We start from the raw sequence: 19,486 nt of genomic DNA on the forward strand, positions 1-19,486 counted from the left end.
AGGTGTTCTCAACTTCCCTTTTTTTAAAAAAATAAATTTTATTATTGATTTCAGAGAGGAAGGAAGAGAGAGAGAAACATCAATGAGGAGAGAGCATCATGGACCGGCCGCCTCCTGCACGCCCCCCACTGGGGTTGAAGCTCACAACCCGGGCCTGTGCCCTGACCGGGAATCGAACCCTGACCTCCTGGTTCCGAGGTCGATGCTCACCACTGAGCCACACGGGCCGGCCCAGCAGATACTCGAACCTCCAAAGGCCTCGCAGGCCCACGGTTGTTTCTGACCGAGGCTCCCTGGGCGTCGGCTCAGCCGTCCGAGGCCTCAGGGAGGCCCAGTCCAGTTCTGCCGGGATCAGCGGAAGGTGGTTTCAGGAACTGGGCAGCCCCGGCTCCCGGCTTCTGAGCCCCAGCTCCCCCTGCCCGCCCGTCACCCCGACAGGCCCCCGCGCGCGGCCTTGGGGTCCCTCTCCTGAGCTCGGCTCAGCCCGCAGCCCTGCTGGGGGGGGGGGCGCGAACCCTCGGGGACTCGGGGACGGGGGTGGGGGGTGGGGAGGGCAGGGACGGTACGGACACGGGCATGTCCATTTCACTCTTCTGCGAGGCGAGAGCGAATCCTCTTCCCGTCCGAGCAGGAGTTTGGTTTCTAAAGAGGGTTCGCTGTCGGCATTTTTAACATTCGAAGCCGTGTGACCGTGGAGCATCGCTCTGCTCCGCTCACCTGTCATTGGCCGAGCGGAACCTGTTACCACGGCGCCTCGTTGGGGTCGCCCAAGACCGTCGGAAAACACATCTATAATGACATATTGTTTTTGGGATTCATCACTGTGCTTTAATGATGTTCCATGTGTAACAATGAGATTGGGGGTCACCACACCGTGAGGAACCGTATGAAAGGGCCGCGTCCGGGGCTCCCTGTCCCCCCGACCGCCACCCCCACATCCCCTGCCCAGCGCAGCCGCCCCGGCCAGGACACCCCCTCTCTGTGCTGCGCGGAACCTCTCCCTCCCTCCCTCCCTCTGCCGGCAGCTCCTGCAGCCACATCCTCTGCGCAGCCGTTCAAAGGGCCCAGCGGCCCCTCCCGCCGCCCCGGCAGCAGCTGCGCCCACACGCGAACACGCCTCTGACTCAGAGCCGAGCTGTGACGCTCAGACAGCCCAGCCTGTGCTCCTGGGGACGGGACAGAAGGTCCAGGAGGTCCAGGCTCCCCGCTGGGAGCATCCTGTCTGCCTTCATCCCCCCATGACCCCCCACCCCACCCGGGCGGGGCGGGAGCGGGTGGAGCCATGCGTAGGGGCCCAGATCTGAGATGAAGTCTCACCTGTCAGTTCCTCCCATTCACCAGCCAAGACCCCTCCCTGGAAACGCGGGCTTTATCAGGAGCCTCCACTTCCTCATCTGTGAAATGGGCCCATGCTGGCCTCTCCCAGGGGCTGCTGGGAAGGCGCTCAGGAGGGGTTTGGCGGGGATTCTCGCGGGGCCTGGGGAAGGGGGCCTTTGTTTCAGACCCAACTGCGTCGAGGTCGTCGCCGGGGAGTGCTGCTGGGAGGCAGGGTCACGCCCGCGGTCCTAAGGGAACCTTCACGGTCAGGGTTTCCTGGGGAGTCTGAGGAGTTGAAACGACGGGAGAATGTTCCTCATGTGCAGTAACAGCTGTGACACACGGGGACGCATCTCACTGGAGTCGGCCCGGGGAGGGGGGGAGGGGAGGGAGGGGAGGTTGGCTAGCCTCCCCCCCCCCCCCCCCCGTGCTCCTGGCTGCTGAGTGGGTTGCAGAGCCCCAGGCTGCACCCCTCTTTGCAGAGACCCCCTCCCACCCCTACCTCTAGTGGTTTCCATCACCTGTCAGGTTTGGGAGCCACCAGCACCCCCCCCCCCCAGCAAAGCACACAGGGGAGCCCTCCAGGTCTTAGCTTTGCCATGAAAATAATAATAATAATAAAGTCGTTGACCTGCTTCCCGTAAACAAGGTTTTCGCCGTCGCTGGGCCTGTTTATCCCGACCCGGGCCGCCCTCGCGCCGCAGGGGAGAGAAAAGAAGGTGCGAACTGCAGCGTCCTCGCCTCCCAGCCCCACAGGGACTTCCCTGCCTCCCGCTGGGCCATTGAGATGCAGGCCCTTCCGGTTCTCTCCGGCCTCCGTCCCCGTCCCCAGAGGCCTCCCCAGAGATGCTCTGACCCTCGCTGACCTCGCAAACCACCAGCCAGCCGGACCCTGGAGCGGCCGCGCCCTCCCCGCCCGAGGTTCCCCCCCCCCAGCCCCCCGCCCCAGGGAATGTGCTGAGTCACCAGCCGTGCAGGTCCCCGTTCTGCAGGAGGAGAACTTGAACATCAGCCGGGAGGCGGCCGGCCGGGGGCTCGTCATAGACACAGACACCCGGTAACCGTGACCTGCGGAGGTTTGCACCGGGGCCAGAGGCTCCTCCTCACAGGCCGCGGCCCTGCGTCAGGTTAGTGAGTGCTTCTGGGTGACGTTTTATTAACTTTCCTTCTTTAAAAAAATATCCTTATTGACTTCAGAGAGGAATGGAGATGGGGGTGGCGGGGGGGGGGGGGGGAGAGAAACATCCACGATGAGAGAGGATCACGGATCGGCGGCCTCGCGCACGCCCCACACTGGGGATCGAGCCCGCCACCCGGGCCTGTGCCCTGACCGGGAACCGAACCCTGACCTCTCGGGTCACAGGTCGACGCTCAGCCACGGAGCCGCGCCGGCGGGGCTGAGGTTTTGTTAACCTTCCTGTTCTCGGAAGCGGAAAGGGAACAGAGACGCGGAGGCCGTGGTCGGGGAGGAGGGAGGCCGTGGGCCCGCGTCACGGTTTCGAAGGTTTGCCTGTTTCAGATTCTCGCACGTGTTCGCTTTTGAAGAAGGAGTGGCTGTGGGCGGACGGACGGGCGGACGGACGGGCGGAAGGACGGACGGGGCAGTTGTCGCTGTCACTGTTTGCAGGAAGTCTCCTCCCGGGGAAAAGCCGTTTCCGGGGGCTCCCCAAGGGCAGGGGGGTTACAGGGAGAGGCAGTCCGCCCGCGAGGTCGAGGTCGGAGGCTGGAGCGCCCGTGGAGGGGACGTGCCCTCTGCAGCTGGCACCTGGGGCCTCAGCCGGGTGGCTCCCCCCCCCCCCCCCCCCCCCCGCCACTGGGAGGAAGTGGGCGATGTCTGAGAGCCTTTCTCAAGGTGGAAGTGCCCCGTCGAAGCTGAACCGAGGACATTGCCCTGCGCTTCCTCCCGGGGATGGCACGTCCCGGACCAGCCCCCCGCCCCCAGGGGAGCCAGCCCCCCCCCTCCCCCCGCAGCTTCCCCCGTGCCCAGGCTCCCTGCCTCCCTCCCTCCTCATCCTCACCGTCGCCCGGAAAGGACCAGCTTCCGTGTTCAGCGCCTTAAAGCAACTCCCCTGGAACCTCGGGGTGAAGCCGTCCCCACAGACGTCCATGTCCAGGCAGCATCGTGACTCTGGTGCCCCCCCTGGCCCCCCCACCTCCCCGTTTCAGCCCCGGGGGGTGCGCCTCTGAGCTCCCAAGTGCAGCTCCTCCCGGGCTAGTGATGCTAAGGATGGAGGGAGGCCTGCGCAGGGGGGCTGTTGCTGTCTCTCTGGACAGTTCAGGGGGAGGGGGAGGGGGAGGGGGAAGGGGAGGGGCAGAGGGGGAGGGGGAGGGGGAGGGGGAGAGAGGAGGGCACCGCTGGCAGCCTCCCAGGGGCCCGTGGGACTCGGAGACTCTCCCTCCACGCACTCCTCCGCCCCAGCGGCTCCCTGACCAGCACCCACAGAGGAAGCACGGAGCCTGTGACAAACCTGCCCTTTCTCTCTCCGGGGACGTGGCCCAGTGACTGGCGGCCAGAGACCACACACAGCCCTCACCCTGTCGGCTGGCAGCCCTGGCAGCCTGACCTGCGGTGGTGGTGGTGGGGGGGCTGCCCAGGTGGGTGCTCCCGCCCCCAGGGGGTGAAGGGAGGCGGGTGCCGAAGGGCCTGGGGCTTACGGCCTGGAGGCCCGGGATGAGGGATTTGATCCTTGTGAAGTTCAGATGTGCCTTTCCCTCCCAGGCCAGCCCAGGGCGGAGGAGACACCAAGCAAGGTGAGTTTTTTTCTTTTTTTCCTAATATGTTTTTATTGATTTCAGGGAGGAAGGGAGAGGGAAGAGAGACCCTTCAGTCCGCGGGCCGACACTCTATCCACGGAGCCACACCAGCCAGGGTGCAAGGTGAGTTTGGATCCCCTGTCCCAGACGCCAGCCCGGCAGCAGGAATGGGGACTGTTATTAGCAGGAGAAATCGTATCTTTATTTTTAAGTATGTTTTTATTGATGTCAGAGGGGAAGGGAGCAGGAGAGAGAGAGAGAAACATCCACGATGAGAGAGAATCACGGATCGGCTGCCTCCTGCACGCCCCCCGCTAGGGATGGAGCCCACAACCCGGGCCTGTGCCCTGACCGGGAATCAAACCCTGACCTCCTGGTTCCTAAGTCGACGCTCACCCACTGAGCCACACCAGCCGGGCCGTATCACGCTTCTTATCTCTGCTCCCTAACGCCCCACAAGGGACTAGATACCCCCTTCGCTTTGACATGGAGGCTCAGGGGATGGAGCCGGCCTGGGTGGCCGGCGAGCAGGAGGCCCCGAGGATGGACGCTCCCAGGGGCCTGGCTGGACCTGAGGCTGGTCCCCTGCTCCCGGCTGCCCGTTCTGGACCCTCGCGGCATCGCCTCAGCCTGGCCCTGCGCCTGGTGCCTCCTCCCCGTGACCGTCCCTTTGTTCCGCCTGCGGGGCCTTCAGTGTGCGTCCTGCATTGTCCTGGCTCATTCATATGCCACCGCCGCCACCGCGGCCCGAGCCTTCGTGTGCGTGACGTCAGCGCCTCGGCGGGGAGGGCTGGGGGCCGGGGCTGCCTTCTGTTCACCCGCGGGGACTGGGCTCCCCTGTTGGACCCCCACGGAGCGCTTTCCGGAAAGGTGGTTTTGTCTTTTCTTTTTTTATTTATATGTTAATCTTCACCGGAGGATGTTTTCCCACTGATTTTTAGGGAGAGGGGAAGAGAGAGGGAGAGACGGAGAGAAACGTCGATGTGAGAGAGACACATGGACGGGTCGCCTCCTGCACACGCCCTGACCAGGGCCCGGGTCGGGGAGGAGCCTGCATCCGAGGTACGTGCCCTTGACCGGAATCGAACCCGGGACCCTTCAGTCCGCAGGCCGACGCTCTGTCCACTGAGCCACACTGGGCAGGGCAGGAATATTTTTTTGAATTGGTTGAAGTGTTAACCGTAAGTCATTAAAGATCTCCAACCACTGAACCTCACCGGCCTAGCATCAGTCTCATTTTTTAAAAAATATATTTTTATTGATTTCAGAGAGGAAGGGAGAGGGAGAGGGAGAGAGAAACATCCATGATGAGAGAGAATCATGGATCGGCCGCCTCCTGCACGCCCCCCACTGGGGATGGAGCCCGCAACCCGGGCCTGTGCCCTGCCCGGGAATCGAACCCTGACCTCCTGGTTCCTAGGTGGATGCTCAACCCCTGAGCCCCGCCAGCTGGCCGGGCTGCTGGGCGTTATTTGCAGGGTCCCACCGGCTCCCGGTGAGGGGCTATGCGTTGTCGACAGACGACGTTCGGGCCAGCCAGGGGTCCCTTCCACAAAACCCCTGGGACGGCAGGGCCCTGCTGGAGACCCCCCCCCCCAAAGTCCCTTCCTCCTTCGCACGACCACCCTTCTAGAGGGTCACGCAGCTTTAATCCCAGCGGGCTTGTCTGCCGGCATTAAACTGTCCAGCCGGTATTTATATCCGCGCCCGCCCCGCAGGGTCACCTGACCCCGGCCGCCCTGTACAAGTAGTTAATGACAGCGCCCGGCCGCCCGCCCCGTGAGTGATCGCCGAGCGCGCCCGGCCTGTCACGGTTTATGGAGGGAGGCCGTCTGTCCGCCGGCCGCCTCGCCCTCAGCAGGTAATTTGAAATGGGATGAGACAGCGCCTACCGGCAGATGGATGGGGGAGTCCGGCCCGTTCTTCCCTTTGACCCTTGACAAGTTGACACCGCCAAGATTGTGACTTTAAAAAATGATGGGGTGCAAATGCGCTTAGGGGGGTGATTTACCGGGGCCGGGGCCAGGGCAGGGCCTGGAGCGAGGCTGGGAGGCAGGGTGGGGGGCTGTCAGCGTCCAGCGTGCAGGGGTGGGGTCCCTGTCTCCCAGGGATGATCCTACCGGGAGGGGGGAAGAGGGAGGGGGAGAGGGGGGCGGGGGAGAGAGAGGGGGTTTGCTAACAGCCCCCGTCAGGCAGCGTCTGTCCTGGTGAGGGATGGGAGGCCCAGTCCCAAGGGGAAGGGAGACAGAGCTGATGACACACTTACTAAAAGGTACTGATCCGAGTGGCTGTGTTTGGCCTAAAACCACAGCCTGTGTGTGAGGATGAGAAGTTGAGTTCGTGAAAGATTTAAGGGAAGGAGGGAGGGAGGGGAAAGAAGAAATTGAGTTTGCATTCGTAGGTTTCCTTTTTTTAAAAAAAAATTTTTTTTTATTGATTTCAGAGAGGAAGAGAGAGAGATGGAAATATCAATGATGACAGAGGATTATGGACCGGCTGCCTCCTGCACGCCCCACACTGGGGATCGAGCCCGCAACCCGGGCCTGTGCCCTGACCGGGAATCGAACCCCGACCTCCTGGCTCACAGGTCGACGCTCAACCACGGAGCCCCGCCCGCCGGGCTCACCTTCTTCCTGGTGTTCTTGGATTTTTGGTAAATCCGGTCGGTCACCCACAGGAGGAAGCTGTGATGAGAAGGATGATAGGTTTGAATCGAGACCAGAAGGGGAAACCCCGCGTCCGTGAGAACAAATGCGTGTGGGTTTTTTTTTTCCTGTTTCTTTATAATCACGTGTCGATTTTTCACACCACACGTTACAGGTCAGAGTTCAACAAGTATTTCCCAGATTATCTTTTTAAAAAATATATATTTTTGTTGCTTTCAGAGAGAAAGGCAGAGGCAGGGAGAGAGTTAGAAACAGCAAGGATGAGAGAGAACCATGGACCGGCTGCCTCCTGCACGCCCCACACTGAGGATGGAGCCTGCAACCCGGGCCTGCGCCCCGACCGGGATTCGAACCTGGTTCATGGATCGATGCTCAACCCCTGAGCCACGCCGGGCGGCCGGGCTCCCATATTATCTTCACTCGGCTCTTCCGATGGCCCCTCTCCCTCCCACGTGAAGCTTTGTCGGAATAGAGGCTCCCACGCAGCATCGAAACGTCCCAGACAGTATAACAATGACAGCCGGAAGGTTCTTTCCAACAAAGCGGCGATCCCCGTCCACCATGACCCCCAGGTCCCTCGACATCCTCGGAAGGGATGGTGGCCGGTAGGAGTGCTGACTTAGCAGCATTCAGAAGGGCCTCAGAGGGCCCACGCGCCCCATGCAGCCCCGGCCGGTCCCCTCAGCGTGTGTATGTGCATGTGTGCACACACACACGTGCATGTGCATGTGTGTATTTGTGCGTGCACATGTGTGTATGTGCGTGCACATGTGTATTTGTGTGTGTGCACGTGTACGTGTATTTACGTGTGTACATGTGCACGTGCAATGTGCGTTTTTACATGTATGTGCATGCACATGTGTGCACGTGTATATGTGCATGCATGTGCATGTGTGCGTGTGTTTTCCTCTGTTCTAACCACTTGGTTTGAAAGATGCTTTGGAGGTGGCTCTCGAGACGCGTGAGGAGCCCCCGCGGGCCTCCCTGCCGGCTGTTTACTGCGCCCGGGAGCCATCTCTTCATTGAGCCCCGCGCGCAGGACGCCGCGGGATGTTTCTTTATGGGGCCGTCCGGTTCCATCGCCGGGGCCGTTTAATAAGCCCGGCGGGCGGGCGGGCGGGCGGCTGACCCCGGCGCCCGGCGCGGGGTGACGCCGTGCGAGATTGCTTTGTGACATAAAGCTGTCGGTAACATCAACAAAATAAAAAACGATCGTCTTCCAATACTGGCGGCGGCCGCCCGCGACAGCGCTGAAATACGGGCTCAAATGGAAAGGAGATTAGTTTTGGGCCTTAAGTCATGGGTTGACAAGACATAGGAGAGGAGAACCTATCTTTGAACTTTTTAAAAGTTTTTTAATGAAAATATTTATCATGGGGCAAGGTTCCCCCCTCTCCTCTCTCTCTCTCTCTCTCTCTCTCTCTCTCTCTCTCTCTCTCTCTCTCATTCTCCTCCCTCCCTCGCTCCCTCTCTCTCCATCCCATCTGAGCGGCAATAACCTTAAAACAATCCTCTTTATGGGGGGAGAATGCAAATACTGGGCTATCTTTGTATTAAATACCATGGAGGCGACTTGGGCGGTGTGAGTGGGCCCAGCACACGTGTGTGTGTGTGTGTGTGTGTGTGTGTACGCGTGTTCAGGAGGCTCCACGCGATATGAACATGTGCTGAAGGGGGCCGGGGAATGGGTGGTTAACAGGCTCCATACTTCTCACGTATGTGAAGTGTGTGCGTGCGGGGTCCGGCCGGCGGCCCGAGCTGGGTCCCTCGCTCGCCCTCTGCCCGCGTGGTTGGCAGCCGGAGGGAGGAGCCCAGGCCTCTGGAAGCCGCCGCTCGCTTGGGGCCGAGAGGAGTGAGGAATGTGGACGGGGAGGGCCCCCTGGGCGCTGCGGTTGCATATTAACCGGATGAGCCCCTGACTCACCGCGGCCTGGACCGTCAGCAGAGGTGCCGGCCGGCTGGGCAGTGACCGGGCCTCCAGGAATCCACAAACATCCTGTGTGTCCGGCCCGGCCGAGCGGGAACTCTGGCCCAGGCGTAGCTCACTCTCCTGCTTCCCACCGGGAGCGCCCGTGGCCCAGGGGGGGTGGGCAGGGGTCGCCTCCCTCCCAGGAACTTGCCTTTTTGTCACCTTCTTCCCCTTAGAGCAGGGGACGCCTGGTCCTGGCTGCGGGCTGGGGCTGCCGTGCCGGAGGCCCCGGGCCCCAGATCAGGGCCTGGCTGGTGGCATCGAGCCTGTAACTCCAGCGTCTTAAAGAGAAAAAAAAAAAAAAAAAGAAAGAAAAACCTAAAATGGACTTTCCCCCCTAATCACTGTGAGTCAGACGGCTGCCTCGGCCCAGCCGTGGCCAGACACCCAGGGATGCTGGTTTTAGGCACGAAAAGGCCAGTCCCATCGACCTGAATCTTACACTTCCCAGAGTCAGACGTTGGAAAGGTGAGGATTTATATTGGCTAAAAGTTCTGGGGAAAAAAAAAAAGGAAGTTTTGATAAGGTTTCTAGCAATCTTTTCTGTGTTATTTCTTTTAAATACATTCTTATTGATTTCAGAGAGGAAGGGAGAGAGAGAAACTTCAATGACGAGAGAGTCATTGATTGGCTGCCTCCTGCACGCCCCCTACAGGGGATCCAGCCCTCAAACCGGGCATGTGCCCTTGGCCAGAATTGAACCCGGAACCCTTCAGTCCGTAGGCCAACATTCTATCCACTGAGCTACACCGGCCAGGGCAGGAAAAGGACTTTTTTTTAAAAAAAATATGTTTCTATTGGTTTTAGAGAGAAAGGAAGGGAGAGGGAGTGAAACATCGATCCATTGACATGAGCCCTGACCGGGACTCGAACCTTGACCTCCCGGTTTTTATGTCGATGCTCTACCACTGAGCCACGCCGGGCCGGCCCCAAAGCGGCGTCTGGCACGCACGCGTGCGTTTTATTCTGTGTGCAGCAACACTCCACATGTACGAACAAGCGCATTTCAGCTCGTCCCTCGGAACACGGCCGTGACTAAAGAGCGGCCGGCTCCGCGCGGAGTGTAATTGCTTCGACAATGTCGCCGCGGGTGCGGACGGGCTGGCCCGAGCCGCCATTAATTCCTGGAGTAATGACCCCGGGGAATGCAGCTCTCCTAATGGAGAGGGCGCTCAGGCATCACACCCAGGCCCCCGTCCTGCGCGTTTGTAATCACACGCCACGGCCGCCTGTCCTGGCCGGTGTTTATCCTGCCGATAAAACGTCGGAGCCGGGAAGCTACGCAGGGCGGGTCTCCTGGTCCAGCCGTTGGGGATTCTGTTCAAATGCTGTGAGCTAGGCCCTGGCCGGTGTGGCTCAGTGGATAGAGCGTCGGCCTGCAGACTGAAGGGTCCTGGGTTCGATTCCCCATCAGGGCCACAGACCCGGATTGCGGGCTCGATCCCCAGTGAGGGGCGTGCAGGAGGCAGCCGATCCATGGTTCACTCTCATCATGGATGTTCTTGTCTCTCTCCTCTCGCTTCCTCTCTGAAATCAATAAATATATATTTTTAAAAAATGCTGTGAGCTGGGGAGGCCCCCCCAGCCCCATGAGACAAGGAGGATTTATCTTTCAAGGTAGAATCTGGCCTGTTGAGGGACTACGTGCTCCGGGAGGGTTATCAGAGCCCCCGGAACTCACATACGGGGAGGACATAGGCAGACGGGGACCCCCTCGACCTGGGCAGCTGGGGGGGTCAGGCTGTCAGGGGCCGGTGGTGACAGCGGCTCCCTCCTGCATCCACGGCAGGTCCCCAGGGACCCACGGAGGAAGCCTGTGCCATCCCAGGCGTAACCAGGCTAACACCAGGCCACACGGACAGCTGCAGGGCCCGGGCGCTGACGGACGGGGCCAATCGATAGCTCTTTAGGTGTCTGCCAATCACGCCATTAGGGTGGAGGACGGGACGGATTAGTTCCAGCAGCTCCTCGGAGGCTGGGAGGACGGAGTGGGGGGCCGCCAGCCCCTGTCCTGGGGGAGGGGGGGAGGGGAGCCCTCAGATCCCGGCAGCCTGGCCTGCGGGAATGTGGGCAGAGACCAACAGGCCACGTGCCCCGGACCGCACCATCCGCCCCAACTCAGACGCCAACAGAGGCAGCGGTGCATAAGGCAGCATTCCCCCCAGAGCCTTTCCCGTGGGTTCACTTTTTCGGGGAAAAAATAATTATGATTTCAGAGAGGAAGGGAGAGAGAGACAAACATCCATGATGAGAGAGACTCATGGATCGGCTGCCTCCTGCACGCCCCCCACTGGGGATGGAGCCCACAACCCAGGCGTGTGCCCTGAGCGGGACTCGAACCCTGACCTCCTGGGTCATAGGTCGACACCCGCCGGGCAGGAGAAGCGGTTTTTTGGACCCTAACCAGCAGGAGGCCTGTCCTGGCCTTTCCTGGGGTGTATTTCCTTGGGAGACCAACAGGTGGCAGCCTAGACACCTGCCTGGAGCCGCCCCGGCTTCTGACCCCAGAGCTCTTCCAGGGGGATGTGGGGATCTGAGGCCGTGGGACCCCAGTCCCCAGCTTGGGCTGGCGTAGCTGCGCATGTGAGTGTCCCCTCAAACCCCCGAGGAGGACGGCGAAGCTGAGTGAGCAGTTGTGGCTGTAAGGCCCCACCCATGGAAAGACGACATTTGCTAAATGCACTTAAAATATATGTATATTTTTGTTGTTGTTGATTTCAGAGAGGAACGGAGAGAGAAGCATCAATGATGAGAGAGAATCATGGATCGGCTGCCTCCTGCACACCTCACATGGGGGATTGAGCCCGCAACCCGGGCATGTGCCCTGAGCGGGAATCGAACCGTGACCTCCTGGTTCATAGGCTGACGCTCAACCACTGGGCCACGTCGGCCCAGCTAAATGCACTTTTTTGTTTGTTTGTTTGTTTAGGGCCGTGGTTCTCAACCTTCCTAATGCCGCGGCCCTTTCATACAGCTCCTCATGTTGTGGGGACCCCCAACCATAGAATTATTTTCGTGGCTACTTCATCACTGTCATGTTGCCACTGTTAGGAATCGTCATGTAAATATCTGATATGCAGGATGTATTTTCATTGTTACAAATGGAACATCATTAAAGCACAGTGATCAATCACAAAAACAATATGTAATGATAGATGTGTTTTTCTGATGGTCTTGGGCGACCCCTGTGAAAGGGTCGTTTGACCCTCAAAAGGGTCGCGACCCACAGGTTGAGAACCGCTGGCGTAGGGAGTTGAGCACCATCCCCCCAGAGCACGGAGCGTGGCCACCAGCTGCATGGAAAGCGCTTCTTGCTCTGAAATCCAGCCCACTTTGCGTTGTGACCGGGTGTCGCCGTTTAAATTCTATGTGAGCTGCTCTGAGAGGCTACTGAGGGGGAACAGAAAAACACTTCAGTTTCTTGGAACCGAACCCCCCAAAAGGCCTCTGGTTCTTCCACTCCTCGGGGGATTGAAAGCGGCAGAAAAGGGGAAGTCGTCCCACACGCTTCGGTTCAGAGAGTTTCCATCTTGACGATAAAGTATCACTTTCGTTTTCTGGGAAACGATGAGCAGGTAGGTCTTTGCCTACAGATTCTTAACCAGAGGCACCGGGAGCCTTGCCCACCTGAATCCTATCGCCACGGCGATGACAAGCATCTTACGGGCAGGCCCTGGGTCTTCCGATGACGATGGAATTTCTCAGGACTCACTTTTTAATTTTTATTGATGTCAGAGAGGAAGGGAGAGAGAGATAGAAACATCCATGATGAGAGAGAATCATGGACCGGCCGCCTCCTGCACGCCCCGCACTGGGGATGGAGCCTGCAACCCGGATCTCTGCCCTGACCGGGAATCGAACCCTGACCTCCTGGTTCCTAGGTCGATGCCCAACCACCGGGCCACACCGGCCGGGCGGCTGCGGAATTTGTGATTGGTTTGTGTGCCGTGAGCTGAAGGAGGTTGGAAATCGCTGCCTCGGGTCCGAGTCCTCCCCGTGAGCAGCTGGGTTGGCCAGGGCTTGAACTGCCCAGCCCGTGCGGCCGCCCCGCCCGGCGCTCTGGCTGACGGAGGGCCCATCGCCGCAGTGGCCGGCGCCGGCCCGGAACGCAGCGCGGTGATGGCTCTCATTATAGTTAATGAGCGGTTAGGATTTCCATTAGGGGATTTTTTTAAGGGTTTATAACCTGGTAATAACAATAATTTGTTTTAGCTCCAAACTGCAGTAGCAGGTGAGCAGCCCAGCCACGGCTCGCTCTGGTTAGTGTCACGGGCGGGGGCCGGGGGCTGTGGGCTCTGCCCGTGTGTGTGCGTGTGTGTGCGTGCGTTTGCGGGTGTGCACGTGTGTGCATGTGTGTGTGCGCGCGTGTGCAGCACGCAGAGGACACACTCAGGAACCGGACACCCCCGTTCTTCTTTCTTCTTTTACTATCAAACTGGGCCGGAAGTGCGCACGTGACAGGGGCGGGGCCACATGAACAGCTGGAAGTGCGCACGTGACAGGGGCGGGGCCACATGAACAGCTGAAAGTGTGCACGTGATAGGGGGCGGGGCCACATGAACAGCTGGAAGTGTGCATGTGACAGGGGGCGGGGCCACATGAACAGCTGGAAGTGTGCATGTGACAGGGGGCGGGGCCACATGAACAGCCGGAAGTGTGCATGTGACAGGGGGCGGGGCCACATGAACAGCCGGAAGTGTGCACGTGACAGGGGCGGGGCCACGTGATCACGGGAGAGCGGGCACGTGGGGAAAAAAAATAAAAGTTCAAGTTCGGGTCTCGCGGCGGCGGCTCCCGGCCCAGCGGCGGTCCCGGCCCAGCGGCAGGCGCACGCAGGTCGCTCAGCACCTACCGGGCCCACTGTTTCCACGACCACGACCGGGTCGAGATGCTGCGCGTGGCCCGGCCTCGGAGGAAGCGGGAGAGACTCCTGGGCCCGGACCTCCTGCCGAGCCCCGGCCCGAGGGCGACGCTCTCAAGTCCAATGGCCGCCGGCAGGAACAGGGGCCGCGGGGCACCCCGAGGAGGGGCAGCGGCAGCGCCGGGGGGCGGGGGCCACGGCCTCCCCGGCCTCGTCCCCACCAGGAGCGGAGGCGGGAGGCGCCGTCGTGATGGATGGGGCTCTCGCCGAAACTGCTTCCCAGGCACTTTTTCGATCCCTTCCCCGAGCCCTTCCTCCCCGAGCCCTTCCTCCCCGAGCTCCGGCCCCTGTCGGCTCCCCCGGCGCCGGGCCCCGGCGGGGAGCGGAGGTCACGCTGGTTAATAGATGTCGCCTCGTCCTGCAACGTCGCCCCGAGATGGGCGGCCGGGGTCAGGCGGGGGCGCCCCGTCGGCGTTCCCCCCGGCGCTCGGAGGCCGGCAGCCGCGGACACGGGATTGCACAAAGCGCCAGGCGGCGCTGCGAAGGGGCTGTTGTCTCCCCTCGACCGACCGCTCGGGGCTCCCCGCACTTTCGCCCCCCTGGTCCCCCCCCCCACCGCCCCAGGCAGGGGGTCCCTCGGGCTCTGAGCTGCTTTCTGCTGGGAGAAGGGGGGTGTCTGCAGGGCACACCCCCGACAGCCTCCCTGGAGAGCGGGCGTTGGCTTTTCCGCTTTCATCTCCTCCCCGTTCATCTACCTGCTTCTCATTGTTTTAGGAACTAGGCTTTTATTGATTCTGAAATCGGAACTTTTTGGGGTGAAAAGGACAGGTTTTAGGAGATTTTGGAAGCTGCGGGGACCGTGGAGGAAGCACAGGGCTGCGGAGCAGCAGGAGGTGTAATTCCGTAGGATGGGCAGCTGGAAAGCTGCCACAGGTGCGTTTCCATGGAATGAGGAGCTGGGAGCAGCGGAAGGTCTGTATTCACAAAGTAAAGGGAAGGAGTCCTCATCCAGAAGGAGGAGAAAGCCCAGAGGGAACAGGAAAACAGTAAGGGGGGGGGACCCCACGTGTCCCCTGTGAGTTTGGACCATGGAGCCCAGGAGTTGCTATAGGAACCATCCAAGGGAATAGTGACGGATCAGGGGGGACATCAAGGCACCGGGATCTGCAGCCTTTATAGGCCGCGGGGAAAAGGAGCTCAGTGGGACCCTTCCCCTCCCCACGTGGAGTCTGCACTTGTCCTGCAATAAATTTCCGCCTCTGCTCGACCACCTTCTGTCCCTGGATTCATTCTTCGACTCCGGCGGACAAAGAATCCGGGTTCCAGCCCAAAAATTCCCTATCCATTTCAGAGAAGAAGGGAGAGGGGGAGAGAGAGAGGAACCCCAATGAGGAGAGAGACTCATGGATCGGCTGCCTCCTGCACACCCCCTACTGGGGATCGAGCCCACAATCCGGGCCTCTGCCCTGACTGGGAATCGAACCCGGGACCCTTCAGTCTGCAGGCCGGTGCTCTATCCACAGAGCCACACTGGCTGGGGCCTGTCTCATCATTGATGTTTCTATCCCTCCCTCTCTCTCCCTCTCCCTTCCTCTCTGCAATCAATGAAAAGATATTTAAAAACAAACAAACAAACAGAAAAACCCAACGTGGTCCGAGGCAGCAGAGGGTCTCGCCAGCAAACTTCCTCGGTCGACTGAATACCAGAGGCTCGAGGGCTTCTGTCCGCCGCAGGTTGGCCGTTCTCGCCGTGTGTTCCCGCTGCGGGGCCGAGCTGCGCTGACTCCCGGGGTTTTGGGGTGACCCTGGGGACGCGGACTGTCGCTCGGGCTGCGGGGAGCAATGCCGGACACAGGTAGCCGCGTCCCCCCTGCCGGCGATACATCAGCCTCGGACGCTGCCCGAGCCCAGAGGTGACAAGGGAATAACATCCCTTTCTCTTCCCCCGACAGGGGCCATAACTCCTGGGTCTCGGGGGACAGATTGCCAAAGCCAATCGCCAGGCGCCGTGAAGCAGGGAGCGGGGAGGGCGAGGGATGGAAAATTAAAGGGGGGCGGGGGGCGGTGGCAAGTCTGCATCGGGCGCCGGGGAGCCCGCAGGAGCCGGCACGCGTCGTCGGTCCTTTCATGGCCTCGGGGTGGGCGTGGGGCCTGGCCCGGGTCGGGGCGGACTGCTTAATTATGTTAAGCTGGTCATTAAAACCCCGCGCTGCCCTCCGTGTGGGTCTGTATGCTTTCTGATACTTTGTATCCGGGCATCTTTGAAGTCTTGTCGGAAAGCCTTCATTGACACTGTATCTCGATGGACAATGTGTCTTCAAAACATGGCTACAGAGACAGACAGATGCCCGGGCCCACGGGACAGCGGGACGCGCTTAATCCGACCTCTGTATCTCTTCTCGCGAGCGCGTGCACTCATGGCCCCGGGACACGCGTGTGTCCAGTGTTTGTGGGTCACAGGCAGTCATTTGCAATAGTTAAGAATTTCCATTTTCTTTTTTTTTTATATGTTTTTATTGATGCCTTTAGAGAGAGAGAGGAAGAGAGAGGGATAGAGAGATAGAGACAGCCACCTGCACGCGCCTGCACGCGCCATACTGGGGGTCGAGCCCACAACCCGGGCAGGTGCCCTTGACCGGGAATCGCACCCGTGACCTCCTGGGTTCCTGGGTCAGCACTCAATTGCTGAGCCACACGCCGGCCGGGCAGGAATGTCCATTTTCAGGCAACCTTCCGGATGACCAAAATGCGGGGGACTCGAGTCTGTGAATGACAGCCAGCGACACACAGGTAGTTGTGGGGGTCTGCGGTGTTCCCGGGCCCCCCACGGGGTGGGCCCCCCCACGAACCCACGCGTTCCAGGGGCGCTGGCTGTGGATTCCACAGGCAGCACAGGGAGCCATTTCCCAGGGAGACGCCTTTGAACCTGGCCGGCCGAGGAGGCAGCCCACCTGCCTGGCCCTCGCCGGGGGCCTGCCGTTTAGTTAAATCTCCTGCGGGCGCCGTTCCCGGGAGGTGACAGCCGTGCTCACTGGAGCTCCGCGAGGACAGTCCATTTCTCCGGTGGCGACAGGAGATCTTGTTAGAGGGGCGGCCGGGCGCGGGGGTCGGGAGGAGGGAAGTGAATTCATTCTGCTTCGGGCACTTTGTCAAGCGCCAGGGGCTCCCCATTGAGAGCCAGCCACCCGTGCCCGCGCGGCCCTGGAGGTCACCGGGCTGCTATCCATCACCCGCCGGCAACCTCCCGCCACCCACGCGGGACGAAACGAGAAGGCAGGAGGCCAGCCTGGACTCGGGGGGCGGGGGTGGGGGTGGGGGTGGGGGTGTGTGAGGCCGAATACCGCCCCCCCCCCCACGTGTTGCTGCTGGGCCCGGTGCGATGCGCTGGGGTATCGATCCCCCCGGATCAAGTCGTTAAAACGCGCGGCTTTTGTTTATTGGAACGAGGCAATTAAATGGTCCGGTTACGCCCGCCTCCCGTTTCCTGATGGAGAGCCATTGATTTCTCGCCACAGCTTTATAAGCGACAATATTTCTGATTCGTCTTGACAAACCTCCTTGGAGTGTTAATTAAAACGGGGCCAGAGGAGCAGGTGCGGGAGATCATTAAGAGGCCCGCGTTCTGCAGCCTCTGCATAATTAACGGGGCGCAGGGGGGCCCCCACTTCCTCATCAGCAGAATTAGCATCTTCCCGGCTCAGCAGGGCAGGCGGGCGGGCCCCGGGCCCCGGGCCGCGTCCCCGCACGGGACACGCTCCGTCCGGCGGAGTCGCCGGCTCCCTCCCGTCCCGGCCGCGGGTCGCGATGGACTTTCCGCGTTTTGCTTTCCTGGTGGCCGTGCCCGCGGGGTGGCTGTTCTGTGTCTGGGGCAGCAGATATTTAAACCCGTGTTTGGACGGAAGCTGGAGCCAGCCGCCGCAGATGAACACGGGGGAAAGAGGCCCCCGGTCGGAGACGGGCAACGCGGTTTCAAGAAATAGCTGAGTGCCGGCCGGTGTGGCTCAGTGGGTAGAGTGTCGGCCTGCAGACTGAAGGGTCCCGGGTTCGATTCCCCGTCAAGGGCACAGGCCCGGGTTATGGGCTCGATCCCCAGTAGGGGGCGTGCAGGAGGCAGCTGGTCCATGATTCTCTCTCATCCTTGATGTTGCTATCTCTCTCTCTCTCTCTCCCTTCCTCTCTGCAATCAATAAAAATATATTTTGGATTATTTGGCAAGATGCTCCCTAAGAGATGACGTGCATCGCACTTTTCCTCATTGCTGTTATGTAAGCAACGGTTACATTTAAAAAATGAAAAGTAATGACTTTATAAAACAGAGGCAAGTCATAACCATGTTTTTTCAGAAACAAAGTATCTTTTTAAAAAATATATATTTTTTATTGATTTCAGAGAGGGAGGGAGAGGGAAAGAGAGAGAGAGAAACATCCATGATGAGAGAGAATCATGGACCGGCTGCCTCCTGCACGGCCCCACACTGGGGATCGAGCCCGCAACCCGGGCCTGTGCCCCGACCGGGAATCGAACCGTGACCTCCTGGTTCATAGGTCGACGCTCAGCCACGGAGCCCCGCCGGCCGGGCAGAAACAGATGATCTCGCCGCGACGCTGTCTGTGCTGGAACTCGATTCCGTGGTGAGCTCGTTGCTGCCGGCACCGAGGCGGGCCTCCTTGTTGCCGTGTGAACACACCGAACGGACCACGTTGGGATCAGATTGCCAACCCTCCGTGAGCCGCGTGCGCACAGGGCCGGCCAGGGGTGTGCGCAGTCAGAGACCCCGAGACGAGCGTAGACGGGTCGCCCGTCCCGGCCCCTGAGGCCCGAGCAGCTGCTTGAACACGCGCCCGTTTTCACTAGTTTGGGGTTTTAAAAAGGACGGGTGAGCTCATCGGTGTGTTATGTACAGGTGCCGATCGCGCGCGTCTAACTGGACCTGTCAGACTTCGAAATGGTACTTTTTGGTTTTGTTTGGTTTTAAATCTCATCTTCTCTTCGTAGGATGTCCCCTGCTGTCAAAGTCTCTTTCCACGTGTCTTTCCTTCGATGAACAAACAAGTTTTAGTCCGGCCGGCTCGGCTCTGTGGTTGAGCGTCAACCTATGAACCAGGGGGTCACGGTTGGATTCCCGTGGAGACTGATCCCCAGGTTGTGGGCTCGATCCCCAGGCTGCGGGCTCGATCCCCAGGCTGTGGGCTCAATCCCCAGGCTGTGGGCTCGATCCCCAGGCTGTGGGCTCGAACCCCAGGCTGCGGGCTGGATCCCCAGGCTGCGGGCTGGATCCCCAGGCTGCAGACTCGATCCCCAGGCTGTGGGCTTGATCCCCAGGCTGCAGACTCGATCCCTAGGTTTCGGGCTTGATCCCCAGGCTGCGGACTCGATCCCTAGGTTTCGGGCTCAATCCCCAGCGAGGGGCGTGCAGGAGGCTTGGCGCTGGGTCAGTGCCTTGTTTGCCTGCAGAGCCCGCCTTCCCTGGGGCCTGGGGCTCCCCCCCCCCCACCTCCGTTGGAAGACTCCCGCCCGCCGGGCTCTGCTCGCCGCCCTGGGGAACTCTGGCACCGGTTTCCTAACCTTTCAAACAGTAAAAGCAAAACTCGCCTTTGATTTTTAAGAAAACAACCCCCGGAGGCCTCTGGCACGCAGCCACGGAGGATGCAGGCGGCCGGCCGGGCCCTGGCAGAATGTTCCAGCACACACTGGAACGTTCCCAGGAGGTCCCCAGGGTGGGCCCGGGCCCTTCGCTGGGAGGTAACAGGGATCAACTGTCCCCCGGCGGCGGGCGGCCTGGAGCCGAACACAATTGGGCCCCCAGATGGTCCGAACGGAGCGCGGGGTTCGCGGCTCTTAAACGCGTTCACATCAGCTTCCGGGATCTCCCGTCGCGGAGTTTGTACGGTGTCGCCGAGGAGGCGCTTGGCTCTGTCC

At 60.6% G+C, this 19,486-nt stretch overlaps 1 long non-coding RNA gene across 2 annotated transcripts in view; it reads left to right on the forward strand.

Moving 5' to 3' along the window:
• Window positions 1–19,486, forward strand: part of LOC308535627 — a 51,737-nt gene that overhangs the window by 18,663 nt on the left and 13,588 nt on the right. Inside the window, exons 1-2 of one of the 2 annotated variants that reach the window (XR_013997285.1) lie at window positions 3,817–3,912; window positions 4,114–4,194. This is a non-coding gene — a long non-coding RNA (uncharacterized lncRNA). Of the gene's footprint in view, window positions 1–3,816; window positions 3,913–4,113; window positions 4,195–19,486 lie in introns of those variants that run through there. The other variant, XR_013997284.1, reaches the window with a different exon arrangement.

Source organism: Myotis nattereri (assembly GCF_964212035.1).
Source record: "Myotis nattereri genome assembly, chromosome: 20".
Taxonomy (NCBI): Eukaryota; Metazoa; Chordata; class Mammalia; order Chiroptera; family Vespertilionidae; genus Myotis; species Myotis nattereri.